Below are 22,833 nucleotides of genomic sequence, written 5' to 3' on the forward strand. Positions count from 1 at the left end.
CCTCCCTCAGTTGGACAGGGGAGAGAAAATATAATTAAAAGCTTGTGGGTTGAGTTTCATCACATGCTGACGCTGTCGCTCCTTCCTCTGCAGGAGGGTTGCTCCCTACTCTTCCCCTGCTCCAGTGTGGGGTCCCTCCCATGGGAGACAGCCACGAACTTCTCCAATGTGAGTCCTTCCCACGGGCTGCAGTTCTTCACGAGCTGCTCTAGCATGGGTCCCTCCCATGGGCTGCAGTCCTCAGGCACAGACTGCTCCAGCGTGGGTCCCCCGCAGGGTCACAAGTCCTGCCAGAAAACCTGCTCCAGTGTGGGCTCCTCTCTCTGTGGGTCCACAGGTCCTCCCAGGACCTTGCTCCAGCACGGGCGTCCCACAGGGTCACAGCCTCCTTTGCACACCCACTTGCTCTGGCATAGGGTCCTCCATGGGCTGCAGGTGGATATCTGCTCCACTGTGGACCTCAATGGGCTGCAGGGGGACAGCCTGCCTCACCATGGTCTTTACCACGGGCTGCAGGGGAATCTCTGCTCTGGTGCCTGGAGCACCTCCTCCCCCTCCTTCTTCACTGACCTTGGTGTCTGCAGGGTTGTTTCTCTCACTATTCTCATCCTCTCTTTGGTTGCAGTTGCTGCTGTGCAGTGTTTTTTTCCCCTTCTTGAATACATTATCCCAGAGGCACTACCACAGTCGCTGATGGGCTCGGCCTTGGCCAGTGGCGGGTCCGACTTGAAGGCAGCTGCCATTGGCTCTTTTGGACACAGGGGAAGCTGAAGCCGCCCCGTAACCCTCCCCCGCTACCAAAACCTTGCTATGCAAATGCAATACAAGCCTCCTTCTCAATGTGTTGAGCAAGAGTGTACTGACCTGCCTGGGATCTCAAAAAAATGCAGCTTAGGTAATGTTACGTTCTTCCCTTTTCCCCCATTACATATTTAAGCAAAAGTGTACTTCTGGAATGAAATGTGGAAGGACTTGGGAGATAGTAAGGCTGATGACAGAGGTGTTTAGGGGAAGAGAGAATAAGGTAAATCTGGAAAAGACGTATTGAAGAAAAGAGGAAATAAATGGAAAGGTAACTCTGGGTCTTGGACAGAAAAGAGAAGCTGGAATTTGAGAAAGGAGAGTTTGAAGGAGAAGAAAGCATAGTCACTTGACAGAGAGAAAGGAGGCATTAGAAGATATAAGAAGTAGATGATTCTGGAAAGACGCTGTATGTGGGTGGTTGTAAGAGAAGGATAAGAGACTGGTAGCTTCACTGGGAGGAAAGAAACCTATTTGAACATTGCTGCAAAACCAAACTAGTTCACAGAGCCAAATCAAGAGTAGGGAAGTGAAAGACTGAAAAAGGAACAGTCTCTATTGCTTTGTAGTCTTCTATTTTTTTTTTAAATCATAACCGCATCCTGAATATGCAGAACCTAATTGAGATTAAAAACACGAATCATGTTGCTATTATTCCATTAACACTGGAGTTGAAATCTATTGCCCCTATTGTCTCCTTTGTGACTTCTCAGTGAAGGAACCAAATGAGAAAATACCACCGGATTCTTAGGTTGCAGATTTGATTTCCACCAGTTCATGTCTGTGCTAGCTCAGGCCTATATAAAAAAATTGTATGGAGGTCATTGAACTATATTTGCATCCTAAAAAGATGTCTGCTGAAGTTCATAATGAATGGGTTGCCATTTTTATAACAGAGCTTTGAAAATTTTTTTCCCTTGTTGAAAAGTAAATCTTCTGATTGGAAAACTGTGACTAATACGTGATTTCCCTCATAAGGCTAGTTTAATGTGGAAAAGTGCTTTTCAACATTGAAAAACAAAGGACTTGGCACCCGAGCTTGCTAATAATCTGGATTCAATACAACAGATTTAATCTTTCCATTCTCTTTTCATGAATAACTTCTTTGGCTAAAATATAGATTTTTCTCGTTGTCCCAATTTCTGTTTTAATTGAATTGCTGAGAATGAAAATGATTAGAGAATGTTGTGTGGTGAGCAGATTTGTTTGGATAATGTGGTTTTAACAACTCTTGTTCTGCCCAAAATACACAGTCTTCCTTAAAAGGATGTGATAGTGCATAGTTTATATGCTACATTCTGTAACAGAGTAAATGTTCAGTGGGCTTGCATTCAGTGATTAATGGATGGGATGGAAAGAAACATAAACTGAAGCCATGGAAAGGTAATATAAACAGAATGGTTATAAGTAAAACATTTTTTCTGTTTCAGTGAAATTCAGTAATCAGTTTACACAGGTCAGTCAAGGTCATCCTGTAAAAATGTTCCTTCTGATATCAGAATTCATGGAATTTGTGATATTTTACATTTTAAATTGAAAATAAAGTGAACGCAATGCTGATGAGAAGTGCTGGATTAATAGCACTCTATACTGAAGACTTCAGGAGTTTTTATCTAGATTGACCTGCCAATAAACTTGCAGCTACCTCTGGAGCAACCACCTTTAGAAATGAGAGAATAATTTGATTTTCCATAAAGTCCTTGACTTGAACATAATTATCAATTATGACATAATTTTTGTAATGTGGACACTTGCCCACTAAAAGTTGAGCTGAAACTCTTCCTAGCCATACACTGATAACCAAGTCGCAGATACATTTCTATATTTTTAATTAGGAGACACATTCTCTGAAGTTAATGGGAGTTATGTTGAGAGTTATGTTGGGGGAAAAAATGACTTTAACTGAATCTGTACAAATTGATCAGATTCAACAGAAGCGGTTTAAACTTGGCCATCCTGAGATAGATTTAAAGCCAAGACAGAGCATGATAGGGTCAAATCCAGTTAAAAAAAAAAATCCTTCTTTTGGTACTGTAGATATTTATCAATACTGTTGTTGAAATATTTATAGGCTCACAGCAATAATGACTTTAGATTTTAACTGTAGGTAACTGTACGGAGAGAAATGCCGAGAAGAATTTTATATTTTTCTTTTCCCTTTTCCCATTCTATCTTGGAAAGTTTCATAATGCAGCACCTCTGCTAGGAGAGTCCATATCTTGCCTCCCAGTGCTCGTCTATGCCTCTTGATTTACTAGAAGGAAGGAGGCAACGAGAGGAATGGAGAAACACTCCTTCCCTCAGACGACTGAGCAGCCTACTCCATAACACTCCTATATCCAAGAAGCAAAAGTTTCAAGGTTAGGAAATAAACTAAGACTTCTCCTTCTCATCCCTCTACCGCCTGCTTAGCCCCCAGACAGTACAGCACTGCCATATAAGACGTTGTGATCTGAACCTCCTTGAGGTTTGGCAGGAGGGAGCAAATGTTCAGATTTATGGGTCTTCACTTGGACCAGTTGTTAGTTTGTGAGATCCTCTGTTTTCTACGAAGTGTTTTTGAAACTTTTATATAAAAGAAGCTATGTAAACTAAACAGCAGTGTCTCCTTAGGAACTAGAAGTCAGTGTTCAAACAAAAGATTAACAAAATCTTCCAGTTCTGTGAATCTGTTACAGCATTAGTATCTTCCTCTTGTTCCTTAGTTTTAAAATACATGAACTCAGTTACTTGCTGTCAGGAGTTGTATCAAGTAGTGTTATATGGACTGTGATCTCTGACCTGTGCCTTTAGTCTCCCTAGTGTATGTTGAGCAACCATGAAATAATCACACACTCAGTAACACATGGTATCTTTTTTTGTTTGATTGCTGTAAAAGGTGTGAACAAGCAAGCTGTCATTTGACTATTGATTTGCCTTTATTGGATCCCATTTTCCTCTTCTGATATTAGAAAATATTCCTGATACTCTAGTCTTAGCTCTTGGCTGCTGTCATTAGAATTTAGGGGTACCTTCTTCCCATGAAGGCTACATTTTGAAACCAGAAGAAAACAAAGAACAAAAAAACCCCATCTACAGTACTGTATTCAAATTGAAAGCAAATCTTGACAGAGACCTCCTGCACTCGTGTGTGTATATACATTATATACATATGCAAGATTTTTTAAAGAAAAATGCCACTACATTGTGTTCTGTATTCTAAGTATATTCTTTCTAAATTGTTAGCAGAGTTCTCACCACATTTGAGATACTTCAAATACTCTAGAAGTAAAAGACAAGGCTGTCTCCTCTATCTACAAATCTTATTTACAGCTTTCCCTATATACACTGCTGTTTATTTTGTTTGGGGCACACACTCTAGTGCACTCTGATAAAGCTGATCCTGCTTCATCATCTCCAAGTCCCTGCAGATTTTCATGTACTGTGTGATTAATTACTGGTTTTCTAGGACTCTTGCTCTTTTCAGTTAAAAAAACCACAAACAAATGTACAAAGAGCTAGTACAACAAGTTGTTCCCTGAGAAACAGAAACAACCAAGCCCAATTTTCTTTGTATTTATGTGCTGCATCACCTGATTCTACCACCTTTTTCCCATCAGCTCGCTTGGGTCTGTGGTAGGGCATGCGGTGTGACTGGCTCAGTGCAATGAATGGGCTGAGACGAGTGTGCAGACCAGCCTGCTCATCTCCTTCCTCTACCAAACCTCTATGTCCACAGAAGAAAAATTAGAACAGTGTTTGAGACCTGTAGGATACGAGATCTGAATCATTCTCCAAAATGTATGCTGGCACATACAGAAGTTGTTTGGAATGCCAGGTGGATCAGGCAAGTGTATAAAGCCTCATGTCTTTAAGACAGCAGGGAAAAAAAAATAGCAAACGTGGCAAAAATGATCATAAAAACCTACACTTAAAATCACTTTCTTCTCCATACCTCTGTCTCTAACTACCTAAGTTTCATCACTTAAAAGATTTATATGAACTACAAATGTTTACAAGATAAAGACAAGTACCGAGAATGTCTGCTGAGGTACTAAATCAGCATTTAAAAGATGTGTACTCAAACTGTGTTAGCTGAATAGATTTTTGCATATAGACAACACGTGTTTACTTGTCTAGTAGTGTTTTATTATCTTTAATAATAGGAGCTCACAGTGTCTGTGGCTTATAAATGAGAATTTTCAAGTATCAGTACAGCAACTCAGGAATGTTTCTCATAATCGTTTCGTAAGCCAATGCCTAACATATGCACTAATGCAGTTTTGTGACAAATCATCTGTTAGATTTCAGCCAAGAGCTTGTCATATGTTAATCATAAATAACTGTAATATACGGCTATTGTAATGTATGTAACAAAAAAAAAAAGGGAGAGGCAACTACAGAGTAACCTTTCTGTTCCCCCCCCCCCACTCCCTTCCCCTTCCTGATCTCACTGTGTCGTAACCCAATGTCCACTGGTTCCAGTTGTTAATGGAATGTCCTACTGAGCTAAAAAGCTTAGTGGGATGCCATTTACCAGGGTCGCAAGCAACAATCCAAGGCAGAACAGCCGAGAGGAAAATAATACTGCACACTATTAATAGAGTACTATTTAATATATGAAATTCATGAGACTGAGACATGAAGGAGTATGGCTGATCCTTTACTTGAAGAGCTATGGCAGAAGTCACTCAGAGTATGGTCGCAGGGAGGTATTCAGATGAACAGAAGTAACATTGACCCATTTCTCTTCCTCCTTTGCTATGTCTTTTGAGTTTTAAACACTCACATCCTGCGCTTCACATCAGACTTGCACTGCTGGTACGTAGCCTCAATGAGGACACCGAAAGCAGCTGCATGAGCAGGAAGAACAGGATTTAAACAGTTAACTTTGAATGACGAGAGAAAGATGTCTGTTTTTATAAAAACTCTGAGGGAATACATGATATTTAATTCCAATGACATAAAAGACCCTTCTTCCTTCCACCATAAAAAATATTAATAGAAGATTCATATCTTCCAAACGTAATTTAATTACTGTCTTAGAGATTGTTCAGTGTTTTACAGGAAACATTTCAAAGCTAATAAAATGTGTAAATGTTTTTCCAATTCAATGCTGTACTAACCTTAGAGTAACATACTGCTGCAATCTTGGCAAAAATAGAACACTGGTTTAGAATGCTATGCTTAAATTTTTTATGCATTTTGGGAAAAAAAAATCCACTTTAATGAGTAGTTTGTAACAGATGAATTATGCTTCTTGATGTGCTATCTTCTCTTAACAGGGAAGGAATGTTAAAGGTGTATTACCAAATCATATATATACATTTATGTATGTATATATGTACGGTATACTCTTAAGCATAAAATTTATGCTGCCGATAACAAGTGATGATATGCAGTAGAGCAACAGTAAATATACAGTGTTTTAATGCCGCTTCATGAATTTAGGTTAATTTCTTCTCTTTTTTTTTTTTGCTTCAGCATCACTACAAAACCTGGCAATCTTATAAATAATATTGATGAGATCTGGTTTTAATACTGCTATAGAAAGAAACACATTTATTCCTAATGTGTACTGTGATGCTGACTGAAGAGAAGGAAGAGCTACACAACCTGGTTATGACTCTAACATAATGGAAAGCTAAATGTAGTCCAAAAACTCACAACCATATTGTGATATCGCATGAAAAATATAAAATGCATGGGTTTATTGCTCAATTCTTCAATGTCACGCAAGGATCACAGCATGAAGAGCACTAAAACAGCTAAGTATACTGATAAAACCTAGTTGGACATAACATTAAAACCTGAAATACCTATTTAGTACTGCCATTTCAAAGCAAATATAGCCCTGCAGTCATTTGAGTCAAGAGGGCAAAGGTGAGGATTTAATTCTTGCTTTCTTGAACCACATTTATTACGATACAGATAAAATATTGTTTGGCAAAGCTTTTGATTTTTGTTGTTTTACTTTGAAGCCACAGTTGCTTGTTGAAAAGTTAGTCTTTTATTGAATAGTTGTTGACAAGATAAAAAGTAGTCATCCATGCTACATTTCATATATTTACCTTTTCATACAAAGTAATTTTTTTACAAAGTCATTAGGTATTTTAAAAGATACTACTTGGAAAGGACTAGTGCTTCTTTAAGTGTAAGATTACTTGGGGGACCATTTTTCATGGTATAACTGGCAGCATCAAAAGAAGACAGCAGTTTATAGGACTTGGGGAGAACAAAGTTTACCTTCACTTCAGTCAGCCTTCATGATGGCAGCACTACCTCCCAGGGGATGACAAAACTCATTTTATATGACAAAGTACCCAAATCCCTCTCCTCTGCAGGAAAGTAGCAACAATCTGCAATGAACTTTGCATGGACCACCATGGCTGATTTCAGAATCAGGGGCTACACAGCTTGACCAGGTTGCAGCAAGTCAGCACTAAACTCAGGACAAGAAGCACCAGCCTGGCCAGTACTGCTCCCACAGCTTCATACACGTGGAAGCCAGTAAGCCAGCTTTTGAGGCATTGATATCAATGGGCTCCCGGCACCATAATGACTAACTAGCATTTACTGTGTTTATCCTAACACTTTACCCCCAGTTTACACAGGAGGAACTGTGGCATGGAGGGCATACGCTCCAGGCTTCTGAAGATGGTTAGAAGCCAAAAGTGAGGTTTCCCAAAGCGCTGTTTTCCAAACTCCTATTGTTTTCACCTATGTCCTACGCACTGCTCCTTCTTTGCAGAGGATTAGATAGGACGGGGTAAGAAAAGCAGGGACTTTTTTTAGCCCCACAGCACGTCACTGACTGTGCCAAGCAATATGTGGTGTCACTCAGCATGAAATCTGACTATTCTTCAGGAAGAAAATTAGGGACTTGGCATATACAAGCATGACTGAATGAGCAAATACCGCTTTGTAACACACGCGGTAGCACTGGCAGATCCGGTAAGCCCCGGTGATTTAACTAGCTGGGTGCAAACCCGGACAAGAAGTCACGCATTTAAACTCGGGTGAATTTCACTCGTCCAGGCACGCTCGGGGGTGGGGGGTGGGGGGAGACAACGGGCCGCGTTACTCGCCACAGGCTGGCGCCCGCAGCCCTGCGGCCCGGCTTCCGCCCCACTCGTGTACCCCCCCCCCGTCCGCCTCCCGCCCCCGGGTTGGTGTGGCCGTGGGCGCCCTCCACGCGCAGCCCGGCGGGAGGCGGCCCCCTGGGCCGGCACGGAGTGACGTCACCCTCCTCCCCTCCCCCACCGCCCGGCCGCGCGCGGGTGTGCGTGTGCGGCTGTCCCCGCGCAGCGGATGGCTCCCATCCTCGGTCAGCCCGCGGTCCGGGCTGGAGCAGGCGCTGCCTCGCTCACCTCCCCATTGCTGCTCCGCTCACTCCTCGCCCAGCCACCCACCCGCACGCGCACGCACACGCACGCACGCACGCACACACGCGCGCGCACACACACACACGGGCACACGCGGGCGCGCGCACAGGTACAGAGCTCGGCAACAAGCTTTACCTAACACTTGGGGCCGTACAGGTCCTGTGATCCACGCAGCGTAAAAGGATTAAAACCAAACCAAACCAAACCAAAAAAACCCCAAACCCCCAGACAAACCAACAACCAACAAACCCAAATCGCACAACAAACCCAGGGACGAGCGCCTTTTCCACCAGCGTACCCACGGCGTCCCCGTTCTGCCCCGGAGGAGCGAGGCGGGGTGGAGAGAGGGTTGCTCGTGTTTCTGCTCTCGGGGACGGTTTGTGGGGATTTCTCCCGTGTCTCTGTCATCCCCACTCCGCCCGCCCCGTTGCCTCTTCCCTCGCTTTTGTTTGCACTGCACTTTTTCTGGAGGGGAGCGGGGGGGGCGGGAGAGTAGGGGGGAGCCCGGGTGGGTGACCTCGCTGCTATTTGTAGCGAAAGAATCGGCTAAAAGAGACCAAGGAAGAAAAGGAAGGGGAACAAAAAAAAAAAAAAAAAAGAGCGAAGGGGGAAGGAAGAAGGAAAGAGAGGGAGAGGGAGGAGGAGGAGGAGGAGGAGGAGGAGGAGGAGGAGGAGGGGAAACAGAGCAGCAGCTCGGGAACAGAGAGCGCGCCCGGGAGCGGGAGCAGCAGCAGCCGCCGCCGCCGCAGCAAGGAGAAGAAGAAGAAGAAAAGAACAGCAGAACAGAGCAGAGCGGAGGAGAGGTGGCGCTGGCAGGAGGAGGCAGGCGGGGACGTGGCTCTTCTGGATGCTGGATTTTCGGACTCTCGTTGACTCTCTCCCGCTCCCCGGCGCCGGACTGTGAGAGACACGCACCAGCGCCAGGCAGTAGCGGCGGGGAGCTCCGCTCGTAGCTGCTGTTGCTGTTGCTGCTGCTGCGGGGCTTGGATTAAATTGGCCGCCCCAGAGACGAGCGGGAGCAGCGGGAGGAGGTGGCGGCGGCGGGCGGGCAGGCGGCGGCGGCTGCTGCTGGGACCGGGGGAGCCAGCATGACCAGGTAACTGCCCCGCTCCTGACCCATTCCCCCCCCGGCCGCCGCTCCGTCTTTGCCGCCTCTTTCGGCGCGTTTGTGCGTGTGAGCGCCCGTAAAAATGTGTGAGTGTGTGTGCGTGCGTGCATGCGTGCAGCCCGGTACACATGTGCCTCGCACACAACTCTCCCCCTGGCTGCCCCGGGGCTCCCCCCCGGCCGCTGCCCGGCCGCTGCCCTCCAGTCTCTGCCAGGTCTCAGCCTGGCGGCGAGGCCTGCGCGGGGAGCGAGGGGGGCTGCGGTGCGCGGACGGGGGATGGGGCAGGCTGAGGGCGAGTGATGGATCGGAGTCGACGTTTCCACTGAATGCCACTGTACACGGGCGGGGGGGGAGGGGGGGCTACACTAATTACACGTTGGCTGTTTGCTTTGGCGAGCGAATTATTAACATTAATTATTTTGTTTATTCTAACTGTTAGGGAGAAGGGGGGAGGTAGCAGGGCTGAGAGGCGAGGCGCCTGCGGCTGGAGAGGGCTGTGGGGGCGAGCGGCCGGTAGGGACCCCCGGCGCCGGTCCGAGGAGGGCTCCCTCCTCCTCTTCCTTCTCCTCCTCCTCCTCATCCTTCTACTCCTTCTTCTGTTCCTCCTCCTCTCTCTCGGCGGAGCGGGGAGGCACGGAGATGCGAAGCTTTTCACAGGTTAGCCGTTTAATTTCTTTGTTTACTCTCCCGAAACCACTTGAAAGGAAGCACATCGGGCTGGAAACTCCGTTTTCCGAGCGCTTACAAAGGGGCTCTTGAATTTGTTCAGCAAACTTAGCAGCTCCCTCTGCGCCGTCTGCCCGTGCGAGCAGGCACTCCTCACTGCTGCAACCGGGCTCTCCCAGGCTGGCAAATGAAACAGTTGTTTTCTTCCACCGAAATGCGTATTTTGCCTGTTTTCTATCCCCTCACTCCCCGACAGAATTGTATTATTTCTTTTTTAAGCGATTACCAGTCACCCTTGCACGTATGGCTTTTGAATGGCTGCTGCTCCTTGTTACTTCTCCAGACTGCTGTCACGCGTATTTATTTATTTATTTTTTTTGCCTGGCCTTTGTGCAGTTACTGCCTCGTGGAGGGATGGCAGCTTCTTTACCATGCTTACTATGTCCATATTCTCGGTTTCGACTTACACAGAAGGGTCATTTTATTTATGCAGAATAGTTAGGGTTTTATGTGTTCCTTCACTTGCCGCCTGAGACGGCGTTGCGTTGGAGATGAGTCTGTAGATGCTAATCTGCTTTGGAGTTTCCTGTTTGCAGACATGAGTGTTTTTGGTGAAGCCTGTATTCTCTTAAATTTAGGATTAATGTGGGAAGTTATGATTGTCTTCTCAGCCTTAAAGAGATCGCTCCCAACATATCTTTTGTTCGGGCACAAGCAACTTCTGTAGTATTGGGACATTTATCTGGAATTTTGATGCAGAGATGGAGAAATGTGTATGTACCATATATTTCCTTCCTCTGGTATCTGCTAGTGGTTTATAATGTTATAATGGTCAGTACTTTCTTTTCTTGCTGTAAAAGTGTATAGTAAATGACATCATTTTCTCCTGGGCTAGGAGCACACAAAGCTCCTACAATTCTTTTTATTGAACAGAGCAACTCTGAAGAAAAAAGACTCTCCCCTCTCCTAAACACAATCATATGTACTTGTACCTTACTTTAGATGGCAATTTTTTTATAGGTTCTTTAAATTTCGTCTCATGAGATCTGCTATTACTGCTTTTTTTATGTGTGAAATTGACAAACTGGTCAGTTTAATAAATTCAGCTGTCAAATTTTGCCCAGTCAAAATTGCTAAAAGCTGGAAATATACTGGCATGGGATTTTCAAGGCACTGAGTGTTACATAGAAAAGAAGAAGGATTTAATGAGACACTTTTTACAGGAGTAGCTTTCCAATTTTAGTTTTGTCACTTGTGGTAATATGGTGGAGTATATTTAGATTTCTCTCAATGCAGAAATGATGTATAGCTTTTCTGTATCCACTTAAAGCACTGAAAGCTTTGCCTAAGTAGAAGACTTCTACTCTAAGAAGGCACTAAGAAATTCGTCATGGTTTGTGTGTGCTATGGCAAGCTGTCAGGAATGGTGTGTGGAAAGGAAAACGGTATCTCAGTATTTCTACATTTCAGGAATGGATCTTAGGATCTGCTTTTAGACCCATCAGTCGTACTACTTTTAAAATGAGCGCTGAAGAATAATATGAATTAAGCATTCTGCTGTGACGGTTATGTAACTCAAATACCAGCACTGTCAGCGAACTCCACGAGTGATAGTAAATCAGTGCTTAATCTTACGAGAGGGTTTGCAAGAACAGACTTGGGTGTGTGCGAAAGAATGAAATAACTGGTGATTTAAGTTTAGTCAGCGATTCACCTTTCATTTTTAAGATTGCCCTTCATTCTTACATTTGAATAATGCAGGGACCAAAACTGCACAAGCTGAGGAGTAGGAATCCCCCTTCGTTTGCTGCTCTGTGTGCTGAGCCACTAGGGGCCTGTATAAACTGCTCTCATACAGCAAATACCAGTACATGGCATATGCTCACTCTTTCACCAGACATTTTTTACACAGGTGCCTAATGTCAAAAGCAAAGTTGCCAGTTACTTATTCCTTACTAGTAAATGAGACTTCTGTTACTCAGGAGACACATACAAATTACATATTATTTGGTGTTTTTTTTACCCTACTTCATCCATTTCCCCCAGTCCTGTGTGGTGTCCAACATAGTTCTTTCCTCGCTGCTCTCCTGACTGCTATGGCAGTTGGGGATGAACGTCGACTCGGGAGGTGCAAATTTTAGGCAAAGTCAGATTTGAGTGTCTCCCTGCATTTCATATTTTCTGTAAGCTGAGAAAATCAGATTTGTTGCCTGTGTGTTTCTTCTATTAGATTAGTAATGGTATTCTTCCATGCAAGTGTAGGGTTAAAAGATAAACAGGATTACTTCAAGGCAGGAACAGACACAGATTGATGGTGTATTTAAACTAGCTTTGTAAGTGTTATGTAAGTTTGAGAGTGTGGCAGCTCCAAGGCTTTGGCTGGAGCGTAGTCAGCATTTATGGGACCTGGGCTGAAGATGCACTATACATTTTTGAGTGTCAGTTTCAGAAATTTAAAATCCACCAGCCGTAGCATTCTTGATAGACGGTAAGCAATAAGGTCAAGTATACTTACACTGTTCCATTGTTGATTTTCAGTTTTTCAAACTGACAAGGCAGACAATTTGTAAAAAGAGCACAGCTGAAATATTTGCATATTGGATTTCCTTCAAAATGAACTTCCGTTACTAAGCTCTTTGAAAATTCTCATTTAAAAGGATTTTCAAGCTGAATCACAGTAAGGTCCTACAATCAAAACGCAGTTTCCCTGTGGTATGTTAATTTTTTAATAAGCTGTCTTTAAAACAGCGGAGTTTTGTATATCATGTGGTGTTGGGCCAGTTACAGCAAGAGGCTTTTTGTCATATTACCGACAACAGTTGTGCAAATATTGACCGAGTTTAATTTTCTAAAATGTGCGTGTGTTCATTTAGGAAAAGTAATGATGAAATGTAATGAAATGCACTTTAAAGGTCTTTGCAAATTATAGACGTCTGTTCAAAACTGTAAGTCTTACTGATTGTCAGTAAACCAAGGCGGTGTCCCCGAAATGCAGAGGATAGGCACTTCATTTGCACTTCGGGTATCGAGAGGAGTAATATAGTACAGGTCTACAAATCATTGTTTTATTTTTGTATAAGATCATGGCAATTTTTAACATTTTGTTCTTTAACAAGCTGAGAAAAAGGTATAGATATTTGCTGAGTTAAGTTCAAAGAGTCACATAATGCTGTCTATTGTAATAGGAGCTTGCTTACATTGTAATTCTGTTTAAAAACAGTTGGCGTAGCACAGTCAACATACAATATTTTCATGAAAACTCTCAATTTCACATACTCTGTGAGTTGTTTACTTTATTTGCTTAATCCTTGTTTTCTTTGGAAAAGGCCTTAAATGAAGCTAATTAATGGATGTATGCTGGCAACTTGGCAGCCTAAAGCAAGAATCCGTGTTTAAAAATACTCCTTCATATACTATCAGTGATTTACCAAGTAGGAGCAAAGAGGAAGCGTTACTTCTCTTGGTGATTTACTACGGCAAAAGCTGCAGTACAACTGGAGAAATGTGATGATGTAGAAAAAGATTGCATGAGAGTGCTTTGCCTGTAAATTCCTTTCCAACAAGCCTCACTTCACTTGTTTAAGCTGCCGTCCGTTGATAGAACCCTATGTCTACTATTGCACAATTTTAACTTACATTTCATAAGCTCAGATGGCTTTTGGTTGGTGATTGATAATACTTATTAAAACACTGCATGTTCATGTCTTACTTATAGGAAGTGGGTAGATAAAATGCAGGGAAAATAGATACAAAATAATACAAATGGTTTGCAAAAAATTAGGTTAAATTGAATAAATTGTTACGGAAATACTGAAAGCATTGCTTTTTTAAAACATGATTGTTATTCAGGTTCTTTAAATTCATTCATAAAAAGAGACAATTCACACTAAATACTGTGTTTATCAGCTTATTTTTAACTACATCAGCGGGTATATGTAGTCTGTACTTCCCTAAGATAGTAAGACTTACAGCTTTAAGTGTATTATGCTTACATGCTGTGACAGCCTTCTCCATAAGCTTAGTAGCACAGTAACAAAAAAAAAAAAAGAAAAAAGAAAAAAAAAAGGAAAGGTGATTGATCTTGCATCAGTGTTCCAAAACAGAAAGAGATTTTTGCAAAAATCAACTCCCGTGTTTATACTTATGTGTCTGGTATCTGCTGGGGATTCTGTGTGTTCTTTCTAATACAAAGAATGTGCAAAAAACTTTCTCCTTCTCAGCCAACTGAAAATGATGGCATTTTAGGCACTTTGATTTATTATACCAGAGGACATGTCCTAATACACTGTCATGCCCTGTGCTGTGCTTCTTCATAGTTAAGCGTAGTGGACTTATTTGAGTTTTTCAGTAATTTTCCAATTATTGGAGTTGCTCCACTGGTACACAAATTAATTTGTTGTTTGCAGACAATCAAAATGGATGTCCTGGTTACTGCCAGCCGAACTGCTCACATATTGTTGTAGTCGGATAATGCATACTTTTCCCCCTGGCAGTATATCAGATGTGGTATATGGAGTAACGCATGCAGGAGTATTGCTCTTTCGTTTTGTTTTTGGTGTTCTGGAAATTATGTATATGAAGTCAGCGTTCAGTAAGTGGTGTGTAAAATCTGGCTTTTTAGACGTCAGAATCGGCTGATTCTCATGAAGAATATACTCAGTGCCAACCTGACTGAAACAAATATGGCTTTGGTCCTAAATTTGTAAATAGGTATACATTTCTCTTGCAAATTTGCCCAATTGCATTTCGATTTCAGTGTCTCGCCTTGGCTTATTCACTGGTTTTACCCAAAAGTCTGGCTTTTTGTTACTTGCTTTGACTCACTGAGAGGAAATTCAAATACATTCTGGTAACAATGTCATGGGCTTTCTGACCTTTAGAAAATAGTTGTTTGCTAAGTTTGAACTCAGTAATTCGGCTTGCTTTACAATGCTGATTGAATTAAAAAATTCTTAACTGCATTTTTGAACTGTCTGTAGGCTGTATTCTTTAATAAAGCTTTCCCAAAGAAAGCTGAAATTTGTGTACGAAGGATAAAGAGACTACCATTTCTACTATTTTCCTGTTCTTTACTCTTTTTCTCTTTTTTCTTTTTTCTTACTCTCTTCTCTTCTCTTCTCCTCTGTCTTTTCTTCACATTTGTGCATGCTTTTGTAAAACTGAACAATGCTTTTTACTTTATTTTTCTGAAAAAAAAAGATAAAATTGATGGTATTAAAGTTCACAAAGATATGAAGGGATATTCTGTACTCTATACCTTTCTTTCATCTGCTCTATGCCCCAGAAAGGTGTTTATGAGACAGATGTGTGTCACGATTTCTAGCACAGCGACATGATTAATTTATCTGTGTTCACCTGCATAATTAAACTTCGGTGAATCACACTTTTAATTTTCTTTTCTTTTTACTTGTCTTAATGGAAGGGGCTTTCTCCCTCTGTGGAATTTACTGTAGACAGGGAGGTCTTTTTTTAAAAGTCAGTTTATAAATATAGGACCAGAGATTTCCTGCCTAGGTTTTCAGTGCTGTGAACTTCAGGTGCATCATCTATTTACCTCTTATGCCACATTTTATTAAAATCCCCTTTACAGGTGTACTGTGTATTAATACTTGTAGGAATGTGACTATTTTTAATTAATAAGCAAACAGCTATATTTTGCATGTAAGAAGCAGCACATTTTTTAAAAAAATGGTCTCTGGTTACTAGATTAGAATTTTGTCTGCCTATGTGTAGATAAAAGTCATGAATTTGGTGTGAAGTACACGCAACGAGAGATTTCTAAAACACTAGTTGGAAAGTAGGACAGGAAGTTTTATTTATTTATTTATGTTTGTTTGGGATGATAATGTATCTTAGAAAGCTGCTTAACTGCTGCCCAGTGCAGCTGTCCTTCCCTGAAAGATTAGGTTTCAGGAGCAATGATGGATGTTGAATGCCTGTAGCCAGTTGTGGGGTTTGCTCTGAGGTCAGTGGTACTGATGGAGGATAGGAATTTACAGCCTTATGTCTCTACACCAACATAACCAGTAGCATTTTTCAAGACAAAAACCCAACAAATCGGTACGTTCAATGCTGAGCTTGTATTGCAGCATAGTTCAGAAAGCTATTCATACTAGTGAGAAAGAGAGAGTATATTTGGGAATACTAAGGACAAATTTAGTCATGAGTATGCCCTTTTGTTTCACAGAAACACCCAGAAATAGCTATAAAAAGACTTTATTTAGAACTTCCTAATGTTAACAAATTTCGAATTTACACTGTTGACTTTTTATTTTGATTGTTTCATATACGCTTAAACTTTTTAAGAGCTTACCGAGCATGAACGTACTCTCCTTTTTCACCTAAAAATAGGATGTGGGTTTTTTTCACGGAGAAAACATATGTTAGTGGTTTTCAGCAAGCTTAACCAAGGCAGAGTTGATATTCATCAGTCATGAAAGGGTAGATATTCATGAGGTAGAAAGGATAAAAGGTATTTGGTGTTAGGTTGTTTAGTTTGGGTATCACAATGTGTATTGCTGGTAAAGATGGATAGTCTGGATAGCTCTGAAGTGTGCTTTCAGAAGTGTTTGTTAAGATCGGACTTTCAGACTTTATGGACTATCTACCTTCTCTGAGCTGTTGAAGTTTGCTCCTGATATACAGTGATGTGATTAACTTTTAAAAAGTGAATCTTCGTGGAGAAAGGTGCACAAGAAGACATGCTGCTTTATTGTTAAGCTTGCAAACCTTTTTTGAGTTGTTTGTATTAATTTGTACCTTAATGGTATAGGTGGATTTTTCTATCGAGCCTTAGAAGAGCTGTCCTAATAGGCTCCAAACCCTCAGTGGTTGGTGAGAAAGATTTCCTTTGACAGCAGCATTGTTTGGATCAGATCCATAGTGCCTTTGTGTCTTTGCTTAAATGATAGCAGTTTCTACCTCGAGTAATCCTAGCAGTGGTTAAATTCAAATATAGAGAAGAAAGCTAAATAAAACATCTGATGAATTGATTTATAGTATCTCATAAATTAGGGAGTAAGAAGCATTTTGGTAAAGAGAAATACATATCCAGCAAGAATCACTTTAGAACAGTTTTGCATCAAGGAAATGGCATTTTGCCAAATGCCTATGTATTCTACTTATTGGCAGCATGCCATCAACTTTATTTGGAAAACTGTCTTTGCTTAAGTAATAAATATTCACTATTTACCAATTCATTTTACTATAAATAACAGATGGACTTTGTGATTTTTTTTTAACCTGTTTCATGAAGAATAGAGTTTTGCAAATTATCATTAAATGCATCAATGACCTGTTCTTGATTAGCAGAATTTTTCAAACAGCAAAATTGTTTTGCTTACCTTGCTTGACGATGTGGATATTTTTGGATATTATTTTTGCTTGACATGAAAAGCCTTGAATTTTTCTATTGTACATGGCATATGAAAGAAAAAGTGTAACATTAACTTAAATATTTGTCTAAGTTGAGATTAATGATACTGTAATGCTTTTTTTTTTTTTGTTAAGTAGAAGTGGATAATCAGTGTACATTTTTGTTGTCACTAAGTCAAATATGTACAATTTACACCTGTTTCCCATTTAACATTTTCAAAAGCTGCCTTAAATAGTCATGTGAAGTTTCAGCACACTGACTAGAAGAAAATTTTACTTATATCAAGGGCAGTAGATAACGAAGAGAGCATTGTACTTTCTAATGCTAACAGGTGGCAGGGAACGCCTGCAGGAGCAATCATACCTCTGTAAGAATCTTAGCATTCCTTGGATTTAATTTTGCATGATTACAGTGACTGGAAAAAAAACAGTGTTACGACTTTAGCAGTAGTATTTCAGTTAGCTTGGAAATTTCTAGATGGTTTTGGGGTGAATGGCGTAAATATTGTATATACATAAAAAGGAAATGTTTATTCTCCAGCAGTTCGGCTGTATTTGATGGAACAGATACGTGTCCTTCTAGTCAATGTAATCCCTAAAAGGACATTTACTAGGACTGTATCCCTTGCTGATTTATTCATAGGATTGCTTTATTAATCTAGGGCACAAGGGTAATCTTATTCCAAAGGTATTAGAAAGCATGAAAATAACTACTGGATTTCTTAGAGATGTGGATTTCCCTGTCTTCGAGCAATTCTAATTCATAATCTCAATCAGTCTTCCTACTTTTTAGTGGGGAGTACATAACCTGTGAAAGGTGCAGTGGCCTTAAAACTGTTGTTTCATCTTTGCTGATCTCTGCAGTAGTCCAGGTTAGAGAGATATTAATAAAAAAATGAAAATAGGTTGTGAGTTATGTATAGAAGAAAGGTGTGATGGGATTTTTCTACCACGATGAATGAGTTGCTGGAAGTGCTTACGTAGTAACCAGTGATTACAGATGTATTCTCTTAATAGATAAATTCTTAAACTGTGTTACTGGTAGGCAAGCTGCATTTTCAGCTTTTTTGTTGTCATTGTTGGAAGGAGGTGAAGAGCTTGCCATTTTGATGTGAAATTTTTGCTTTCCTGGGTTAAGTTTGTATTGCAGATGCCAGTCAGAAAATTAGGCAGAGGTATTTTCTGCAGTTTGTACCTGTTGCTCAGATAATGGTGTTAATATCTATTTCATATTTAATGAGAAAGAACACTTGATGTAGTGGGTTGACCCTGGCTGGATGCCAGGTGCCCACCAAAGCCACTCTATCACCCCCCCTTCTCAGCTGGACAGGGGGGAGAAAATATAACAAAAGGCTCGTGGGTCAAGATAAGGACAGTTTAATAAAGTGAAAGCAAAGGTTGCGTGCGAAAGCAAAGAAAAACAAATGATATTATTCTCTACTTCCCATCAGCAGGCGATGTCTAGCCACTTCCTGGGAAGCAGGGCTTCAGTACGCGTAGTGGTTGCTCTGGAAGACAAAAATACCCCCCTTCCGTCTCCCTTTACTTAGCTTTTATATCTGAGCTGACGTCATATGGTATGGAATATCTGTTTGGTTAGTTTAGGTCAGCCGTCCTGGTTATGTCCCCTCCCAAGATCTTGCCCTGCCCCAGCCTGCCATTGAGGGGGGGGGCAAAAATGTTGGAGAGACAACCTTGATGCTCTGCCAGCACTGCTCAGCAGTAGCCAAAACACTGGTGTGTTATCAACACCTTTCTAGCTACTGATGCAGAGCACAGCGCTATGAGGGCTGCTATGGGGAGTATTAACTCCATCTCAGCCAGACCCAATACACTTGAGAACATTGAAGAGCTTTGGAGTGGGAGGAAACCTGAATTCACCCACTTGAAAGAGTAAAGAGTGAAATTTTACAACCTCAGAAGTTTCCCACTAAAGCAAAACTGCCAGAGGATCAATGCCAATCTGACTAGTGTGACTGGGGATGTCCCTTCTCTGCCTCTTTCTCCAAGTTGTTCTCCATCCTGGTTTTGCACTGCTGGGAACATTTTGGCTGGAGATCTGTCCTCTGAAAAATGGCAGTTAGTAAATCAAGAAGAAATGTGTGTTCTTGAAGAAATACCGATGCCTGCTTCATTCCAGCTCTTCCATACTGTACATCACTCTGTCTTGAATGAGTCTTTAGGTATCCGTTAAAGGTAACTCTCTGTAGCAGTTTTTGCTTGTCATTGTTAGATGATGTCTGATGTTGTGAACTCTCAAAAAGTCTGAGAATGGCTCCCTAGTCTGTCCTTATTTCAGAATGTCACTTAAATTATGAATATTGAGTGCTCTATTTGTTATGTTCTAGAAATCCCTTCTGAAGCCTATTTTAATTAGGATCTCAAAGGCTTCATTTATGTTTTTTACATCTTCTCCTAAGTGTTATGTGCTTGTCCTTTCTGCATTGACCTCCCAACTTCTTTGACTATGTACAGGTATCTAGAGAGCGGTCTTTCAATATAGACTTTTCTATCCATTGGTGTACTTAAGACACCACGTGTGTACTTGTACACCTGCCACCTTCGCTGAGGTATTTGAATAACTCTGGGCTATCTATTTTTAAAAAAGTTCTGTGCTTTCTTTTATGTCTTGGATAGGATATAACATCATCTTGTGGTTCTCCGTGAAATCTTTGCTTTCTCAACCATTTCCCATTTTTCACATTAGGAGGCTCTCCACATTAAAAGAAGTAACACAGTAGGAGAAACATACCTGCTTGACAGCCTCTCTCCTGGCTTCTTGTGTCTGGAGAACTGCATGAGTGTGACAACAAAGAAATATATCTCTCTGGTGCCATTTTGATGTTTTTGTCTCTAGATGCAGAGGTAGCAGATTTAGATTTAACTGTGGGTGCTGGCTCTCTTGTCTCCCTGTACAGCCTTCCATTTAAGTCTTTGTGTTATTCAGTTGAATTCAGTTTCTTAACTCGTGTCTCTGTCAAAATGAGTCAGTTTTTATTGAGACACAATCCTGATCATTTGTTCTCACAGGTGACCTACCTGGTAAAAGAGTTACAAGTTCATATTCCAGTGAGAAACTTCAGGAGTATAGGTTCCCAACCTTTCAAGCTCTCTTCAGTGCCAGGTTCTCCAGGTAAAATCAGAACTAGATATTTTTCAGAAGAACACAAAACTGCTGTGTTAATGTTTTGAAGCATTAAACTTTGTTAATAGACATCATTTGTCAGACATTGTCATACTCACTGTACCTTTCTTAGTACGCTGTATTACTTTGCTGTATTTAATGTGTTTGAAAATTTAAGGCAGGTTCTCACTGTGCTTTTTTTGCTAATGTAGTTATTATTCCACCTACTGAGTTTCTGAGGTGTTATTAGTGGTTAACAATGGCTGCTTTTCTTGACTTAGGCATATACATACACAGCAATAAGCAGAATTTCCCCCAGCTTTTGTATTTGTAAATTTTGTCTCTTGTTAGCGTGGGGTAGATGACTGCTCAGTCAGATATAGTTGTATTACTAGATTTCTGGTGTTGCCTGGAGTTGCATGCATTTAGTAATTTAGTAGCTGCTGAGGGGACCTTGGGGTGTACTGTTCCACTATGGGGAATGAAGCTGTAGAGGCTGAGAGTTTGTGTTTTGCTGAGAGCACAGGTAACCACACACTCTTGATGTAGATGATTAATTGTGATTTTGGTTGCCCTTTGTAATGGTTTGAAGCTGATACTGAAGTTGTGTAGCTTGTCTGAATCTATGCAGAGTCTGAAGCTTCTTTCAAAATTGAGTTTGGCTATTTGGACATGGCTTTAAGTACTTGCATGTCTTCAGAATCCTGTTCTTACAAAGATCAGTTTTCAGAAATTCCTCTCACTGAGACCTTGTACTTCAGAATGTGTTGCAGATCTTGTCGATGTTTTGTCTGCTGTTTGCATATAGCTCAGATATTTGGCAGATTAACATTCTGATTTATCAGTTCTTTGTTTCCTGATAAACCATTTCTTTTTTTTTGCCTTCAAACTTGCTGAAAGGAAAAACATATTCAGATTTTCTTGTCTGCAGTCTTCCTCTATGTTTTGCTATAATGCTGATGAATTTTCTATTTTTCTTAATGGTGTGTAGACTGGGAGAAAGACAGGAGGTCCTTCTCAAATAATTCTTCTTACAGTGTTCCCTTGAAGATACCAGAGTAGTCCTTAGAAAACCCAGAGTCTTCTGTGGAGGACTGTGAAAATATCTTTTACGTTCAGCAATTCCCTTTCAGATTTTGACTGTGAAAACAATAAGGCAATTTTCTGATGTTTCTTAACCTGAAGTATAGGTGAAGCTTATCCTTCAAAAGTCTTGTGGCTTCCCTTTAATTGAACTACAGATTTCATGGGTATTTTACTAATTGTAAGGCATGCCTACATTAAAAGTTACAGCTGTGTGAGAGCACTTAGCAAGTGACTGGTAATCGAATAACTGATAATTGAACTAGCATCAGTAGAGTGAGTTGATGTTTGCTTAGATGACAGTCAGGAATTACTTCACACTATCACATGGGCAGAATATTAGATCTGAAGTGGAGTATATATTAAATCAGAAATAATTTTAGATAGCTCTATGGTCCTTCATTGGGTGACTATATATGGGACTGATGGTGTATATAGTATATTCTTTTGCATTGTTAGTTTTTACTTGAACTATCAAAAATAGTTTTAGAGCTGCATTTTTAGGATGTCTCAGAGGTATGAAGGAATTGTACACTTGTGCATCACAAATACACTGCCTAGACAGAGAGATTAGCGAGATCTGCAGAACGATAAAAACTAGTCCAGTCAGCTGTACTTTGCAAAAATGCCCTTACTGTTTGTGCCGTTATACACTTGAGAATCCTTGTAGGCATCTTCTGTGGTTTACAGTCTAGAATTTAGTCCCTGCTTTGTGTCCTTGCCTAATAGAGTATGAATAATACAGAAAAAAAATCTGGTCGTAAAACACTCTAATTTTCACTCTTCCCTCTTATCCTTTACTAATTATGTGGAAATCTAAGGATAACTTTGAAGGAGAAAGTTCTTTATAGACATATAGCTAAAAATAACTATAGATACTGACAGTCATGTAACCAGATCCCCTGAAATGACTTTAAAAATATAGAACTTTCATGGCTGCTGCTAATGTTAAACACACCAAATCAGAGAGAAAACGTATTTTCTTTAAGTGTTAGGAAGAAAATTTTCTGTTGTAGATTAATGAAGGACTATTTTTAAATGAGCTTCATTGCAGGACAATCCTTGTGTCTAAACACTCTTTGGTAATACAAACTCTGTGCTGCGTAAGGCTCCTTTATTCATGCACATACTCCCACAGTGTCAAATGGATTTAATCGTACGTCAGGTTAGCAGGAGCTGGTTCTTTGTCCTGTCATTCTATATACTAAAAGTGTATAGTAAAAATATGAAAACATATATATGAAAATGTAAGCAAGGACAGAAAGGATAAAGAAAAATATTTCATTTAAGATAGAATTCAGTAGAGCAGTTAG

The 22,833-nt window shown here is 40.8% G+C and overlaps 1 protein-coding gene across 5 annotated transcripts in view; it reads left to right on the plus strand.

Moving 5' to 3' along the window:
- Window positions 1-22,833, plus strand: part of PTPRD (protein tyrosine phosphatase receptor type D) — a 1,297,083-nt gene that overhangs the window by 911,701 nt on the left and 362,549 nt on the right. Inside the window, exon 1 of one of the 5 annotated variants that reach the window (XM_052775886.1) lies at window positions 8,847-9,261. The exons of 3 other annotated variants lie outside the window; for them this stretch is intronic. The gene's annotated coding sequence lies outside the window, so the exon portion shown is untranslated. Of the gene's footprint in view, window positions 1-8,846; window positions 9,262-9,885; window positions 9,931-22,833 lie in introns of those variants that run through there. One more of the 5 variants, XM_052775889.1, reaches the window with a different exon arrangement.

Source organism: Harpia harpyja, chromosome Z (assembly GCF_026419915.1).
Source record: "Harpia harpyja isolate bHarHar1 chromosome Z, bHarHar1 primary haplotype, whole genome shotgun sequence".
NCBI classification, from domain to species: domain Eukaryota; kingdom Metazoa; phylum Chordata; class Aves; order Accipitriformes; family Accipitridae; genus Harpia; species Harpia harpyja.